General features: G+C 48.4%; 1 protein-coding gene across 1 annotated transcript in view; it reads left to right on the top strand.

The window, feature by feature from the left end:
• Window positions 1–17,134, top strand: part of LOC146865684 (uncharacterized) — a 123,862-nt gene that overhangs the window by 85,454 nt on the left and 21,274 nt on the right. The window contains exon 5 of the mRNA XM_085632552.1: window positions 16,513–16,696. The gene's annotated coding sequence lies outside the window, so the exon portion shown is untranslated. The remainder of the gene's footprint in view (window positions 1–16,512; window positions 16,697–17,134) is intronic.

Below are 17,134 nucleotides of genomic sequence, written 5' to 3'. Positions count from 1 at the left end.
CCTGCTTGCTTGGCCATGGCTACTACTAGGAGTCTAGCGGAGAATGGGTACTTGACCCTGTTGCTCAGGATCCATAGGAGGTCGGGTCCTAGAGCATCAGGTGTAAAATGCCTCAACCACCATCGATGGGCCCAGCAACCTTGGCGTGCCTCGTGGCCCTTTGTTGGGGGTTCTGACTGGAGGTCTAAATATTTTAATAAGATTAGGTGGGTTGTACATATTTATTTCTACCCGTACATGGGACGTTTTGCTGAAGTCATCAATTACTTGAGCTATAAACAAGAGTTTGGCTTGTTACTTTTTGTATGGAAGTCCATCTTTCCAGATCTCTGTTGCCCCATGTTATTTAGTGGTGACTCAAAGTATAAGTTCCATGGTATATTCCCCTGTAATATTGCTTGCCAGAGAAGATGTTTGAGGGTTTTTAGGAAGTCAGTGCTCAATATTACCTGATATCTTGTACTACATGTAGGAGAGTAGGATCTGCTTCACATGGGTACCCCCACTTTTTGCTGGTGTTTCACTGTTTTTCGACCTTCGCTTCCTCTCTAAAATGGTTTGCAGGTACATATCTAATTGGATTCTGGAGTGCCTTATAAGCCCCTAGTATATGGTATACTATGTACCTAGGGCATAGGTACCTCAGAGGCCTACCAGGGGCTGAAGCATGTATTATGCCACCCCTGGGAAGCACTCCAAAATGGCACCGCAGGTCTGCTACTGCAGCCTGGGTAAGGGTGTGCTTGCACCCCTTACAGTGGTATAGGCTACCTATGTCCACCTATATATACAGACACATATAAACCTATAAGTCACTCCTATGGCAGGCCTTGACAATCCTGAAGGCAGAGTGCTTGGTTTTGTGTGAGAGGGTGCCCAAGCATGAGCTGAGCCCCTCTGCAGCTTTCGGAAATACTTCCTTATGGCTGTTCTGTGATACAGCCATACCATATACTCTTAAGTGCATTATAACCTCGCGGTAAATGCTAACTTTGGAATGGCTTCATCAAAACATGTCGTGTTTGGTGTCAAACACTTTGGAATGCTACCCCCCCCAGTTCTAGTGGCGGGGATAGCAATCCACCCTTCGAGAGGGAGAGACATGTTCACACTGGTCTAACCCGGTAGGACTTTCTGGCACAAAATGGATGTCTCTGCCACAGACAGGGGTCTGGCCTCCTGCTGCTGACCGAAACTCCAGCAGGGGAGGCCTGGACAATAGGTTTCATGTCGAAGGGAGGTGTAACCACCTCCCCAGGCAGATGTGTATTGGGGCTGGGCGGGAGCACTCTCTGGTGCTTTGAAGTCCTGCACTGGGGGCACACTTGGTGTCCCTGTGCATTGTCCAGTTCAAACTGGTTGCAGGGGCTACCTACCCCTGCTCTGGCACGAAACTGGACAAAGGAAATGGGTGTAACAACCCCTCTTTCCAAACCTTCCCATAGGTGGGTCCCTAGAGTATGTCCAACCCCCAAACTTAGTATAAATATGGGAACCCAGTCCTTGTGACTTTAGATTACCCTGGATGAAACTCTGCAACATATATTCTGGACCTTCGACTTTCTATTCCGACTAGAAGATGGAAGAAATCTCCCTTGGGGTCAAGGAGTGACTCCCCTGCTTGGCAGGCACCAAAGAAGCAACTGTCTGGTCTGCAATTTCGAAGCTCCCGCTGGACGCCGAAGTCTCTGCATCATCAGAGGTAGATTTCCTGACTTCCCCGAGGCTACCCTGAGTCCACAGCAAAGCTGAGGCCCGTGGCTATCGTGGGTGATAAGGAACCATGACCCCTGGACACTGCGTACTATTGCTGGTACATCAACTTCTTGTGAATTCCTGAAGTTCTGCTTTGGGCTCCGAGTAGCCCCAGCCTTGAGCACAGACTGCACCGAAGATCTCTGGCCTCCACTCCACGAGTGACCCGGGGGCCAGGTTCCAGTACGACCGCTTGAGGCTTCTTCGTGATCGCTAGCCCGTTGGCTACTGGGTCCCCACGAAGGCAACTCCTCTTCTGCTGGGGCTTCCCTGGTTGCTCCAGACATGCCCTGACTTACCCTTGCTGGGTGAGTCCCTCAGACCTGCATCGACGTCCTTCTTCTCTTTCCACGAGACTTGCGGTTGCCAAGGCTTGTTGGGTCCAATCTGGTCGCCGACACTGCAGCACTCGACAGACTTTGTGGGACAGCTCGAATCCGGCTTGTGGACTTTGTCGACACCTCCTGGACCTCGTGGCAGAAGAGTCAAGACACCCGTCAACTCACCTGAAGCAACCGACATCTGTGGGCATTGGTCCATCCTGCCCTCGGTCACTGGCTAGTGACCCAGACCCTGTCCCCTCTGCTTTCAGGTTCCTTCCATCCTAGATCCAGGCTTGGATTTCTTCGGACACTTCTCCTCTTCACGGCAGCAGCAGTTCTTTACAGGCTTCCATTGCAATCGACGGCGCGACCCTACACCAAAAGACACCTATGCACCCGGCTTCCCTGGGTGAGGTAACTCGAGTACTCTGGTGCTCCCGTGGGCGCTAGCCCTAGAACTACTTAAGTCCAAAAGGGTTTGGTCCTGACTCGATTCTAAGTGTCCCTAATCTTTAAATTTCCAAACGCGACATTGCCCATAGAGGATAACGGGAATCCGCGGTTGTGTTCACACACTGTATACAGTCCCCGTGGGTCCCCTGTATTACTACCTTGGGTGGTTCCTTGGGGTCCCAGCGATTCTACAGGATCTAGGCCTTGTGTCTAGTTCAGTCGTGGTTCTAATACCACTTTTTTGGTATATGGTTTGGTACGCCGCTAGGGCCCAAACGTGTATTTGTGCTATTACTGTTGATTGCTAACTTGTAAATTAAGTACTTCGAACTCCAGTCTCATAAAGAGACTAGAGGGGTGTGTTTTATCCTAAATACATATATTTTGAATATATACCTGGTGTGGTTGTCCTTTCATTTGATCATTCAAGAGATTATAGACTGGTAAAACAAGCTGCTTTACATTCCTTCAAGACTTAGCCTGAAGGCTGCTCTCCATTGCTACCACTAGGAAAGGTTGTCTTTAACCATTCACCATAAGGGGTTGTTTGGACTGATACAAGGTGCCCACTAGAACTAGTGGACAGCATATATCAGGCCACCTTCTCACACTACACATTAATTTTTATTTCACTAAATTGAGTTCCAAGTGAAGATGAGATTGTGCACTACAATCAGGAAGATGGAAAAGTAGCTGATAAGTGTGGCACTGTGCCGTGTCTAGAGCAACACAAAAAGATGATGGAAGGAAAACTGAACATTGTCAAACATTCACTCCCAGTGGCGTAGCTAGAGCTTGTGGCGCCCGGGGCTATCCCTCAGATTGCCGCCCCCCCCCCCCCCCCGGGGGGAGGGCATGCACTTCAAAGAGGTCCGAGAGACACGTAGTATGGCCGCTAATAGTTACCTTTATCATGCAAGTTACATGCACATACATGACACGGTCCAAGGCTACACAGTTGAAAACACCGGTGACTGGCAGTACAAAAGAGAACACACAGACTGCATGATCTATCTGGGGACTCAGAAAAACTGCATGTGACATCCATCAGAGAGCTGCGTGAACAATTACCTGGTAATCCCCTCAACACAATGCAAACATGCACATTCATGACACTGTTCATGTAACCTTCATCTACAGCTTACATTAAATGACCATTCATCATGGTCCCCCCCCCATTAAAGCAGTGGGGACCTGCACAAACGTGATGTGCTCTGTGGACCCAAAACCAACTTAACAGTATCGAAGCCTGTGATTCTTTATCTTTCAAAAACAGCAAATTAATTATTCACAGGGAATGACTCACTGTGTGCCCTTAAAACTAAACGCAGCACAAAGGGGTCAGTCAGCTCCACCTTGCCAACACAGACCGGATACAAAGCCCACTCTGGTGGCCCAAAGGCAACAACCAGGGGTCACTCCCTGTCATTACTTCCAAGCAGCAGCAACCAACTCCCTGGGAATGAAAAGACATGTGCTCTTGGTTCCCAAAACCAGCTTGTAATAGTGCATCTCTTCTTCACAGCAGCCTCAGCACACACATGGTGCACAGCCTGCCTGGGGGCCCAAAGCTAAAATACAGGGAGGGGCGACACATTATGATCACAATCCTTAAACACAGTTGTGGGGGCCATGGGAACTTGTTCAACTCTATCCAAGACCCGGGACCAACTGTTCCGGCGCTGCGGCACTCCTTGAATATTCAGAAGAAACCATAAAAATAGGACCACTAAAACTCACTCTTTTCCAAATCTCTTTCTAAATATTATCACTTTCCATGTAATGTTCCTTTGATGGGAAGAGGAGGTTTCTGAGGTGGGAGTATCAGGCAAGTGATACTACTCGGGCTCCATCTGTTCGAGCCTTCATGGAGGATCCCTCTTCATTACTACCTCCACCTGACCACGGACTCTGCAACGCACTCCCTTACGGGCTCCCTCTGTGCGAGCCTTCAGGGAGAATCCCTCTTCATTACTACCTCCACCTGACCCCGGACTCGGCAACGCTCTCCCTTACAGGCTTGATTATCCACTACTCCTCTCTCCAGTGCACCTTATCTCACAGCTGACCTTGGGCCCCCAGCCCCATATCAGGCCCCATCGGGCTCCACTTTGCTTTTTCCCGGTAAAAACATTAGTAAAATCACCTTCAAACTTAAAACATTGAATATAGCAGTAAATATAATTAGCATGCACTTTAAAGTATGTTCCACAGTAGCCCTTATGACCCGACTGCTAATTAAATAAACAAAAACAGAAAGGCCATAACAGGGCCGGCTTTAGCGCTGATGCGAAAGTCTTTTTTGGCGCCACACTAATAACCTCTTTCTCCATAAATACCTTTACTACCACCTTCCAACAGTGCCCCTCATCCCTCTATGGCCCCCCTAGTGATCTCCTCCTCAGATTCCCTCACTCCCTCACGCCACAAGTGCCCCTCTTCTCCCCATAGCCCCTCCCCCTCATGACCTCCTCCTTGGACTCCCTCACTGCCACCATCCACCAGTGCCCCTTATCTCTCTGTAGCCTCTCCCCCTCATGACCTCCTCCTCAGACTCCCTCACTACCACCCTCCACCAGTGCTCCTCATCTCACCCTAGCTCCCCCTCCACACCATGACCTCTTCCTCGGATTCCCTCACTGTCACCCAGGGCACAAGTCCTAAAAAAATAAGTGGGGGGACGCTGACGTCACAACAGCAAGTGATGTCACGAAAGGTGGCTTGCACCATCAGACTCATTGCCTCCCCTCGCTCAACCCTTAGATGCCATTGCATCAGAAAAGCCAGTGCGTAAGCAGCGTTCTGAATGAGCTCCGATCTCGCCCCAGAGAGGCCAAAGAGTAAATGTGTGGCTCCAGTAATCGAGCTCCCGCGAAAATAAGTGAGGGGACGCCATCCACCCGCCTGGTACCCCGACTCAAGCCCTGCAGTCACCCTCCACCAGTGCCCCTCATCGCTCCACAGCCCCTCCAACTACCTCCTCCTCAGATTACCTCACTGCCACCCTCCACCTGTGCCCCTCATCGCTCCGTAGCCCCTCTCTCATATGCATTTGTTGTTTAGCGCTACTCATATCAGTGTAGTGTGTCTGCACTTTACACCACGAACACATTATACAGAGACAATGAATCATACAAGTATGTAAATCAGTCTACAGGGAATGTCACATAAGCCAATGAGGATTACAAGGTGTAGGAATCTGCTGCATACTTAGAAAGAGGACACAACAACCATAAATAAAGATATTTCTCCCCGTTGTGCCTCTGGTGGGGAGGCGTACAACTCTGATACATTCCCAGGTCTACTAATGTTGGTGAATCTGGGAATGTGTCAGAATCCATGGTTAAATGTGCTGGAACACCTACACTCCACCTGAGGCATGCCTCCCTGCTGCAGATTAACGCAAGGCAGCGATTGCGCTGCTTTGTGTTACTCTAGATTCCTCAAACCAAGGTGGCCTTGCGGGACTAGATAAATCTCATTTAGGTTTTGTGACGCCGTTTTGTGCCCTTGCGACGACGCAAAACCTTGATAAATATGCCCCTGTTTGTCTTTTCTTGTCTCTGCAAAGCGCTCACATTTGAATTCATCCACACCCTCTTTCATCTTGTTTCATTGCTACAGATACAATGATTTCGTTGTAATGTTAGCAAAATGGAATTAAACATGCCGAGGAGGGAAGCAAAAGTGTGATTTGTTATGAAAGGTCTCTAAAAACCTCCCCAATAAAAGATTATTCGCAGCAAAACACTCCAAGTGTTGCTTTATGTGTATGCTATTTCAACTGCACACACTCCTGCTTGCTGCAAAAACCTAATAGCATTACCGGTAGCCTTTGCTACACTGTATTTCAAAGTAGGTCCGTGTCATCCATACTGGTGGCCAGTATATTTTGAGAGGGTTTGGTCTGGGGAAACACAACCTTAGGATTTAAAAGAGTATTCCATGGGGGTCAGCTTTACTGATAAAAATGTATCTCTGCCCAAACATACTCATTTTAGCAACATTAGAATGATGAAAGACTGAGGAAGTTCTAACTATATCACAAAACATATCTATACCATTCACGTTTGTATGCAGCTCTTTGGTGACAGACTCAGTTCATTGGTCACTGTCCTATGTTAGGATTGTAACTTCTGAACTGCAAGTAACACAAGGATCTCTGTGGCAAAGGCAACAACCCACTGAGCTTCGACACAAAATACAGTTCATCTGCATTTAAAAACTACTAACAGACAAATGATTGCTCTCAAGCGAATCATTAATCACCAGCGTTATTGGGGCATCTTTTATTGTCTTATTGTTGTCCTGCATCGGCCATGATAATGATAAAAACTTCAGTATCAACTATATGACTTGTTGCCCCCCTCTTTTCGCTCCATGAGATGGTATCCATTCTTTGTTCACAAGGAGTATAAAATAAACAGTACCCCCCCCCCCGTGATAGAGAATGGAGATTCCTAGCCAGACAGGCATATAAGGATAAAGTGGTCAACTGTGTCTTTCATGTGAAATGTGATGCGAGACACGAGCTGCTCATCAAGATGCTGAAAGCGCCTAGAGGCAGCCATCCCATCTGAGGCAGGTGTTTGCAGGGTCGTCCTACAAAAACATATAATTACCTGACGCCTCCTTTTCTCATGGCCTTCAGCCGATCATGCATGCATCCCGGCCGCTTTTCCAGTGCCAGGTCAATGACAGCAGGTCTTTGTGACACTGCACACTGGCATCCTGGAAATAGTAATGTGGCTGGACACAGAGCTTTACACTAAACCTAGAACTGGCAGGAACCCCGCAGGAAAAATACAGACATGACGTACATCTGCAACCTCATTGACAGGGTTCGAGGTTCAGAGCGCATAGACCCAGGCACCACGTCATTGCCATAGTAAAGTTTGAACCCTTGCCTTGTGTTTACTCTGTAACACACAAAAGTATTTTAATACCAGGGCATGCTGAGCCAGGTAATCACTGCTTGAAAGAAGGACTATAGGGAACAACGCATCCTACCCAAGAGTAGGCTCGAGCGAGATTTCAGTTATGGTCAATTTCACTTTATACACGGAATCCTTCACAATCCTCAAGGAAACCTTCTGAACTGCAAGTAACACAAGGATCTCTGTGGCAAAGGCAGCAACCCACTGAGCATCCACACAAAATACAGTTCATCTGCATTTAAAAACTACTGACAGACAAATAATTGGTCTCAAGCGAATCATTAATCACCAGCGTTATTGGGGCACCTTTTATTGTCTTATTGTTGTCCTGCATCGGCCATGATAATGATAAAAACTGTTTAAATGAAGCGCACACGAAGTACGTGTCCTGCTGGACCTGCGCATATTTAAAAAAAGAAATGAAACACATTCTCTTACCTACTACTGCAGTCTGCACTAAAACGAATTATCCACGCAGCAGGCTCAGCAGACTGCCCCAGGCCACAAGGTCCTCACGAGAGTGCGTAGTGGTGAAGCGCGTGACGCGTCACCGCTACGTTCTCATCGCGAGGGCCGGGCAAAAATGTAGCCCAGGGCCGTCATTGGTAGCGCAGGCGCGTGCTCTCCATGATTGACGGCCCTGGAGCAGGCTGGAATGGGCGGCGCCGCGGGCAGAGAGATTAACGGTCATCATGGCACTCATAGCACTACAGGTTAGTGCGCGCTGCTTTCCCGGCCGCGGCGGACTTTATAATTTATTTAGTGACACTGTGTCCCTAAATAAATTAAAAGGCCGCCGCCGCCCTAAATATAGTGCCGCCTGGGGCGGTCCGCCCCCACCGCCCCCCCCCTAGCTACGCGCCTGTTCACTCCCAGTCACAGATCTGGGTTAAATCCAAAATGTTTAGCTCACCATACCACCCTGGTTTGGACCCAGTCATATGCAAAACGATATTGACCCTGCTCGCATGGGAACAGTTGAGCCCGAACTGCCAGGTCAGGTCCTCCCAGGACCATAAAACAGCATCCTGGGACCGGTTTCGGGGTATCACCCCTCTTCAGCCAGGCTAGAATAATGTAGAGACATAGAGAGCATGGGGCCCATGTCTTGGCATACCCTTCCCACTTAGCGTGACTATAGTAACACAAAAAGATGATGAACAGAATGCTGAACATTGTCAAACATTTACCCCAGTCACCATTCTGGGTTGAATCCATTGTTTTTCTGCTCACCATGCCACCCCTGTTTGGACCCAGCCAAATGTAAAGCATTCTTGACCCTGTTCCCCATGGGAACAGTCAAGCCTGAACTGCTAGGACAGGTCCTCCCTGGAGCGGAAAACAAGCATCCTGGGACCGGTTTCACCCTCTCATCAGCCAGGCTAGCTTGAATTCAGTGGCATAGTGAGCACGGGATCCATGTCTGAGCATACCATTACCACTTAGGGACACTATGGCATCACAAAAAGATGATGGCTGAATGCGGAACATTATCAAACATTCACCCCAGTCACAGATCTGGATTTATGACAGACATTCACCCCCAGTCACAGATCCGGGTTCAATCCAAATTTCTTTTGCTCGCCATCTGTAAAGATCCAGAAACGCCAGTTAATAGTTTAATGTTGGCAGCACAGTACAAAGCAGTCTGCAAACCGGTATCCTTCAGAAAATAACGGCTATTCCATCATAGAACTTAGAAGCATTCCATAAGATGCATCAGTGAATCATAGACATAAAAGAACAATGCAACACATTTCCCCCCTTAAATAACTAAAAGAACATACCACTAAAAAATGATAATATAAAGTAGTTATAACGTTTGTATTTCCAGCAGATCCTAATATAAAGTCACTTCAAACAGTATATCTATACAATACAGCTAATGATTATATCTAGCCGGCATACACTTGCTTCTATTGTTCTCGTTGACCCTTGAAGCTACAGCTTGATTATTCTCAGAATCAAACCTATTAGTCAATAAAGTTCCATCACTATTACCATTCCAATCTTTCATGTTCTTGCACTTGACCACCCTCCTTACATTCCATACCCTACCATCCTGAATGATCACACTGTTCCTACACACTTTCACCACTCTAATAGGATGTCCAAATTTCGAACCACCCTTCACTAAAAATCCAGGTTTCTAAATTCTCACCATATCACCAGTGGTAAAATCAGGAATTCTCACATTCCATTTACTATCAAATCTCACCTTCATCTTGGTTTGGTTTTCTTTAATTCTTTCGGACACTCTATTCAAATCCACATTGTTAACTTTCTTGCTAGACTCACTTATTCATCATGGACATAGGTTAGAAACAGGATTCCTTCCTTTCAATAGTCGAAAAGGACTAACCTCAGTAACAGACTGGTGTAATGCGGTACATCCAGTGTCTCTTCCTCAAAACCTCCTTCAAATCTCCTCCTGATTTACACGCTAACTCAACACCATCCTTGAGCACCTTGTTGAACCGTTCAACTTGACCATTCTCTCTTGGTTCATACAGAGCTGTGGTGACATGTTTGACACCACATCTTTGGAGAAATTCCTCCATTTCATGTGATACGAGTTGTACCCCATTGTCGGTTACCAACATTTCTGGACAACCCTCCATAGAGAAAACTTCCTTAAAAAATGCAATCACCACTGCAGAAGTCACATTCTCCACGAACTTAACTTCTGGTCATTTTGAATGGTAATCCACCAAAACCAATGCAAATCTCACCTCACATGGTAAGCACTCGTAGGGACCTGATGCATCAAATGCTACCTTTTGCAAAGGAAACACAGGCCAAGATACAGGCTTAAGGGGAGCAGAAAATACTCTTAGCATTTTGTCACTGTTGATACATTCTGCACACTCCCTCACTGTTTTGGCATTTCATAGAAGACATTCCCTCGTGAGGCAGTTGTAGAATTTTCTCATACATGCTTCCTGGTGGAATAATTTTCCCACCCACGAAAAGCAATTCTCCCTCATTCTCAATCTTGTGAGAAACTTTAGGGACCCATTTCTGAAGTGGTGCATCTTTCCTTGGTCCAGCCTTCTTTCAAATATTTCATTATTAATTGACAATCAATGTCACTGCTCATCTCCTTCTTTCACTGCTCTTCAGACACACCCAGAAATTCTGTGGCCATTGAATCTCTGATGCTAGCTACCATTTCACAATCATCCTCACGGCCTGCATTCTCAGTATCAGAACGTGGTAATCTCAACAAAAAATCTGCAGTGACATTGCTCTTCCCAGGTACATATTTAACTTAAAAATTGTATTCTTGTAACCTAGAAGTAAGTCTTGCTATGCGCACCATAGAGTTCCACCCTCCCCCTGGAGATAAAATTCCTATAAGGGGTTTATGATCTGTCCTCAGTAAAAATCTATTTCCCCACACATAGGGGGCATAGGGGGCATATTCTCAAGGAGCTATCGCCGAGTTATCGGCACTGTAGCGCAGCCGAAGTCACGATAAAATTATCGCCCCATTCACAAGCTGGTGCAAACAGCTGATATCACCAGTTTTCAGGAGATAGCATCCTCAAAAAACATCGCCACAGATGCCCCCGGCAACTATCGCTAATGAGATGCAGAGTAGGCGTTCCCAAGCAAAAAGCTGCGACAACACCACACCTCAACATTCTCAACGACCAGCCAGATCTGCGATAAGAACACAAAACATGCGATAAGGCACGTTAGCAGCAGGAAATTAACACCTGCTCTGACCTGGTGCAAAGTTGGACGACAACCAGCACCAGACAAGGGAGCCCAGCCCACAGCCACACCTGAAGAATAACAGATGCCATGGAGCCATTGATCATGCAGCTTGGATCCCCAACAGGGCCACAACATCCACCGCCACCACCACCAAGACCGCCACATTTCCCCCTGCCACCCCACACCACAGCGGCAGTGCAGACTAAGACAGCGGACCTCTACAAAACGCACCAACCTCACAGACCCAACACCAGAGAATGTCATTGCCCACTACAGGCTCAAAAGGACAACCATCCTACGCATCTTGACCACCATTGCCCACAGGCTTACGGTACTTACACAGCTGACAACCAACATCCCTCCGCAGACAAAGCTGCTGGCTGTGCTGCACCTGTTGGCCTCTGGGACCTTCCAACCAACAATTGCCAGAGTCGGAGGAGTCTCACAGCCAGCACAATACAAGTTCATGACAACTGTCCCGGATACCATCATCACCTTGGTACCCCAGTACCCATACTCCCCCCAAACTGTGCATGAACAGCTGGAGACCAAGCAAGGCATCTACGCCATAGCTGGCTTCCCGCACATGTCAGGGAATCGCCACCAATGTCGTTGCCAACTACCCAGGCAGTGTACATGATTCCTACCCCTACCCACAGTCCATCATCAACCAGCACCAACAGGATGGCACCCATGGAAATGCACCGCTCGTTGGAAAGTACCACACAATAGCGGAATGTGGGGAGAGGTGGGAACCAGGCATGTGCGATGGAGGCAAGTGACCCATGAATGAGAAGGTACACAATGCCAAGTGTGGCATAGATGTGCTGCACAGACTTCGGTATGCAGACCACAGACCTATCCATGTCGACATGCACTGCTGGTGTATGGAGTGTAGTGGACAGTGGACGCAACCATGTCACCACAGCCGGTGGGGAAGATCGCGGAAATGTAGCGTGTGCAGAGTGGCCTGGCCCGCATATGCCAGGCCAGCGTAGGGGTGTGAATAAAAAGCACGTAGCTCTGGGCGTGGTTCTCTTCCTGAATGCCCAACGTCTGTTGCCGTGAGCGGTGTTGCCTGCGATCCTGTGCGCCTGCTGCACCCCAGCCCGCTTGTCCACGACCCGTCATGCCCGCCTCCGCGCAGCCAGGCCTCACTGCTCACCTGCCAACACCGGCGTGTGTCAAGGAGGGCCCACCACGTGCCGGCGCAAGCCCCAAGCCCGAGGCCCGCGAGCTTAGCAGCCTCCTCAGACCATCACGGCCTCAGCGACACAGGCCCTCTGTACTCTTTTCTTGTTTACATACTCCATAGCTGTCAGGTCGGTCACACATTTGGGACTGAGTCGTGATTATACAATGTCCGAGCACACACATTAATGTAGAGTTTAAATCACTATACTCCCTTCGATGTGGAGACACCAAGTCTGTGCATAGCATCCCGACCACACGTGTCTGTGGGCCCTTGATGACTATGCCTTCGGCCTACACTGCGGTCCAGCAGGCCTCACACCAATCCAATTCAGTCCGTACCAGGCAGGACACATCATCGTCGCTGACTGAACATCCGCTCAGCTCTGGTGCTTTGACCTCCGTCAACCACAAGTCACTCCCACATGCCATTTCAACGTCATGTGTTAGAGTTCCAGGAGGAGCTCGCTGAACAGCGGTTGGCCTGCGCTGACGGCTTCCTCGGGCATACACTGCGGTCGAGTAGGTCACACTTCCAGAACTCAGTCTTGATTTATTTATGGCAGATTTGATATCATTGTACAGACCTCATCGCAGACTGCATCCCCTTCCAGCTCCTGTGCCACTGAGTCTGTTCCCCGACATCCATGGACACTTTCTGGTTGAACTTTGGTGGCGAGTGAGTCTATGAACTGAGGGTTGTCGACATCATCATGTCGGTGATAGTGACTTTGTGGCGAAAATGAAGCAGTAGCATTCCACTCCTCCATTTGCTGCTTCCGGACGGCTTCTACCGTCTGCATCATGCCCTGGAGGACACCTTCCACTGTCCCACACAACCCTCTGCCACATTCACCTCGGACATCGATGAGGACCCGCTCAGCTTGCGTGGCCCAATCTCACTGCACCACAAGTCACCATCCCGTGGCGGGGTGCCTGTGCCAGCCGCAGTGCATCCGGGGCCACTAACTCTGTGCAGCTCAAGTCATGGACCCTGTTTGATAGAATACTGGATGGCCTCTGGTTCGATGGACTATGGGTCATCCACGCCATGTCTATGTGGCCCTGTGCTGTCCGCTGCCTCCGGCCTCAACTGCGGACCACCAGGGCTCACACATCAAATCGAGTCCTGACCGGCCCGGACATCGCATCACCGCAGGAGGCACACGCCACCACTGCCAAGACCACCTCCAAAGGCCAACTGCCAGAATCGGAAGTGAATTACTGCCAGACTATCAGAGTTGCTCACACCTGTCGTGGCTGCCATCATCTGCCTGATACCCTGCTCAGCACTACGGGTGCCACTAACTCAGTGCACCACAGCTCATGAATACTTCTGTTTGCTCATTGGGTGACCTCTGTACTTGCTCCGGCTACCACCATCATGCTCCGCAGTTGTCTCTGTAATGCTGGTGTTTTCTGTTTCCGTTTTAATAGTGTTCAGTGTTGTAGGTGTTGCCAGCACCAACCACTCCTTGCGGCTGGCTTACTCTAACCCCACACCCATCCAGCACAGGCGTCTCTGTACATGTGACCCTGCCAATAAAGGGGCTGGGCGCACGTGCCCGTAGCCAGTCCCACAAACTATCTGCGTTTGTCTGTGTGGTCATGATGTATGCATGAGGGCCCGGGGCCTACAACATTACATTGTGCTGTGTACAGCAGACGCAACCAAGTCCTCGCTGGCAGCGGGTGAGATCCTGGACATGTAGCTTTGTCGTCACCCAATCAATACGTAAGAGGAGTGGACTGGGCCATCGTATGGAGGTCCGGTGTGGGTGTGTGAATGATGATTCCTGGGCTCTGGGCGTGGTTCATTACAGGACATGTGTAAATGCATGTGTCTGTGTCACAGTGTGGGTCCCCTATGTGGGGTGTAGGTGTTCCCTGATGGGACTTAGACACCCACGTATGTGGTCCAGTTTGGCTTCCATGAGCACTGACCCCACCTGCACCTGTTTGACCACCTCCTTTTGTGATTCTGACACCTGGCTTTGGAATGCGATGTGTGCCCCAGTGGGGTGTTGGTAACCAGCCGTGGTGGTGGGTGCTTCCTGCTGTGTGGTCTGTGCAGGGGGTGGGGTCTCCTCTATGTATGACTGCCCTGCTCCTGGGGGTGGGTTGCCTAAGATGTCCATGAGCTGTTGTAGGGCGTCGGTGTTGAATGTGTTGTGGTCCTCTCCAGTATCACTGATGAGTTGTCTGGTCTGCTCTGCTGGAGGTGTTGTTTGTGCCTCTGCAATGTGAAGGGGAGATGCATGTTGACATTGTGTTGACATGTATGTTTGCGCATTGTTCTCGTTCACATGCAGACTGTATGACAATGTACATTGTGAATGTTTTGGAGGTGCTGAATATTTGATGCGGGACAGTGGACATTTGGACTACAGGACGGATGTGAGCTTGTGCACATACATTTCAGACTCACAGTTTCCTTCTATGTTAGATGTGGTTGGCCTGTTTCTGCACATGGGCGGACCCAGTTGTGTTCTCTGTTCTACAGTGTCGGTGTTGCACTTTATACCACATTGTCGTGGGATGTGCTGTGATTGCTATGTGTGTGTGCTGCAGTGTGCCACGGGGATCAGGGACATGATCCAGGGTCATTGTGGGTGTGCAGTATGCTACACATCATTGTGCATGTGTGCCATTGTGGCCATCTCCCCCCGTCCCCCCAGTCCCTGGTTGTTGCTCACCCTGTTGATGTTGTGTCAGGTCCTATCGAGCTGTGTCCGTACTCCCGACTTCTTGCACCGTCTCCACACTAATACCTGTGGCCTCCATTTCCTCCTGCTCCTCCTGTGGCGCAGGACTCCCACCTCCTGTCGCCGTTGTTGCCTTCCTGTTGGCAGCGGGTTTGTGCTTGGTTTTGCTTTTCACATCATTCCAGCGCTCTTGGCCTCCTCCATTGACCTCCTCGACACTCCGACTGCATTCACGTTTGTTAAATTGACGCTCAGTTGATGGTAGTGTTCTGTCACCTCCGTGACGCTGATCTGGTTTTCCTGCGGACTGCACCCCGTCTCCCTCTTCTCCTTGCCCTTCCCCGACCCCGATGTTCCTTGCTGGTGGTCTGTGGGGCTTGTGGGGCTTGTGGGGTTCGCGTTGGCCTCTGCACTCGTTCCAGGTGCATCCATGGTGCTATACAATTTCTTTTTTCCTCAGTTTTTTTTGGTTGCTTTTATAGTGCATTTTCCCACATGACGCGTGGGAATTGCAGGCCTGTGGCTGTTTTTTGTGGATTTTTGTATCGCGATTGGCCTCATCGCAGCTTTTTTGGCGTTCGTGTTTCGCATTTTTGCGGCATCGCATTGACTTTATCGTAGACATTTGATGCGTTGTCGTAGGCCTATCGCATGGTACCGCCGGCTTGAGAATACCACATTGACACAGAGTTATTTTCCAGCGATAGACTGCGATGTGAAGAGTTGCGTTAAGCTATTTTTGCGATTGTATATCACACCTTCTTGAGAATATCCCCCTAAGATTCGAAAATGTTCTATGGCCCAAACACATGCCAACAGCTCTTTTTCAATGACTGTATATCTTCTCTCAGTGTCGGAGAGAGTCCTGGACGGAAATGCTACACATTACTCATCTTTACCACTTCTCTGACTCAATATACTACCAATTCCATATAAACCTACGTCTACAGTGATAACACACATTTTGTCCAAACAAAATGACTTGAGCATTGGTGCACATGCAACCTTTCTCATAATTTGTTGAAAAGCTCTTTCTTGTTTTTCCTACCATACAATTTCTGAGGAATTCCTCGTCAGTTCTTTCAGAGATTCCATTTTAGAAGCAGAGTTTTGTATAAATTTGCTGTAATATTCACAGAGACCAGCAAATGACAACAATTTTTCCTTGTTATCAGGTGCATGTGCCATTGATTATAGCGTCTACTAAAGATCTTTTAGGCACCACCCCATCCCCTGAAAGTGTGTGTCCAAGATATTCTACAGAATCGCCTAAGAATTTGCATTTTTCAGTCTTGAGTGTTAAACCATACTTCTCCAGTCTTTCGCACACAACCTTAATGTGTTCAAGATGTTCTTCATTATTCCTTGAAAAAAAACAAGAATGTCATGAAAACGCTTCACTAATTTATCCACATCTTTGAATAGATGGAACATGACCCTTTGAAACATGGATGTCGCCGAGGCCAGCCCAAACGGCATCCATTTAAATTGGAAGAAACCTTGTGGTGTATTATAAATGCAGTGAATTTCTCTGAATCTTCCATCAGTTCAATTTGATGATATGCTGAACGGAGATCCGAAGCCACTTGTAAAGATCCAGGAGCGTCAGGTAAGGACAAGTTAATAGTTTAATGTTGGCAGCACAGTACAAAGCAGTCTGCAAACCGGTATCCTTTGGAAAATAACGGCTATCCCATCATAGAACTAATAAGCATTACATAAGATGCATCAGTGAATCATAGACATAAAAAAACAATGCAACACCATCCCATCCCAGTTTGGACCCAGCCATATGCAAATCAGTCTTGACCCTGCTCCCTGTGGGAACGGTTCAGCCTGAACTGCCAGGCCAGGTGCTCCCTGAATGGGAATACAAGCGTCCTAGGACCAGTTAAGGGGTTTGGGCTGTGCATTGTCTAGCTATTTAGTTTATTCAGGTGAGTTTTCATCCCGTGGATAGGAGTTGTCATTATTTTCTATGATACTATCTTGATTAGAGCTTTAATGTCATGGCCAGTCAGATTGTTCTAAAAGTGTATAAAGCTGC

This window comes from Triturus cristatus, chromosome 2_1, assembly GCF_964204655.1.
Source record: "Triturus cristatus chromosome 2_1, aTriCri1.1, whole genome shotgun sequence".
NCBI lineage: Eukaryota > Metazoa > Chordata > Amphibia > Caudata > Salamandridae > Triturus > Triturus cristatus.
Note: the sequence above shows the minus strand (reverse complement) of the source record. Positions and strands in the feature narration are given on the sequence as shown.